Source organism: Dendroctonus ponderosae, unplaced genomic scaffold (assembly GCF_020466585.1).
Source record: "Dendroctonus ponderosae isolate FM_Combo_2020 unplaced genomic scaffold, Dpon_F_20191213v2 Dpon_F_20191213_2, whole genome shotgun sequence".
NCBI classification, from domain to species: Eukaryota; Metazoa; Arthropoda; class Insecta; order Coleoptera; family Curculionidae; genus Dendroctonus; species Dendroctonus ponderosae.
In genome coordinates this window covers 13,244,558-13,245,666 of record NW_026018165.1, presented here as the reverse complement: position 1 = coordinate 13,245,666, position 1,109 = coordinate 13,244,558, and positions in this window count along the sequence as shown.

Below are 1,109 nucleotides of genomic sequence, written 5' to 3'. Positions count from 1 at the left end.
AGTCATTATAAACCGCAAATTAGATTTTGCTTCAGCGCGATTCGAAATTGGTCATATTGATTAATTGGCACTCTCCAATATCTCTCCACTGTCTCGAAGGCTTCAACAATACGATTCCGCGTCCGCTTTGTTCATTTCACGAATAATAATAAGATGCTGGTGGGTATATTGATATAACCATCTTGATGCCGATTGCAGGAACTGCTTCAAACAATTCCACTTGCCTCACTTGAGGATGAAGTGGCCCGGAAATTGTACAAGCAATATCGCCGTGTGATTAACAATGGATTCGTTACGTAAAAGCTAGGTGAGGTAACCGATACGTCTGTTTGCCCTGTTCGGTAGTTACTTAATTTGATTGGAAATCAGGAGGAAATTGTAAGCGACATGTTTAGGTTTCAGCCGCTTGAAGCGTTCGAACTGCACTGATTTGTTTCAGTGTGAGGGACTTTTGGAAGTATGTGAGCGTAGGAAAGTATGAAAATGTGTCGGTTTTTTTCGGGGTGAGGGTCACATATTGTGGTCAATGGGGACTAATGAGGCCTCGTCGCGATCATCGGCATGGTTTACTTTCTCCACATTTACATCATGATCTGCAGTTTCATTACTTCATCCTGATGCATCTTGAATAAGCAAATAGCTGCTCATTTGCCTGCAAAAACACTTGCCGATTTCATCAATAAATTTGCATTCTTAGGCTTTTTTTCGTCAGTATTTCATATCAATTAGGGCATTTTTGTTATGCATGTTAACAGTGAATTGTGAGTTATGTTAACAGTGAATATATCGAATTAAAAAAACTAATCTCTAATTTGACTGAGTTTTTCCTCAAATGACAGGGGCGGATTCAGCTTTAAATTCAGGGGGGGTTATGTAGAAAAAATACAGTCTTCTGTTGTCTATGAAATTAGAAAAATTATTGTCGTTTTGTGCAAGGGTGTCGTAAGATTATTGCAAAATTTTATGTGTGCATTCCAAAGAAAACTAAATGTCCTTTTTAGAAAGTGAACAATAGATAGGGAAATGTTGCAGTTTTCTCAAAAAATGCTTGAATTCAAGAAGTTTTAGATTTGCGTGGTTTTTTTTGAGTTGCAAAATCCACTTGAACA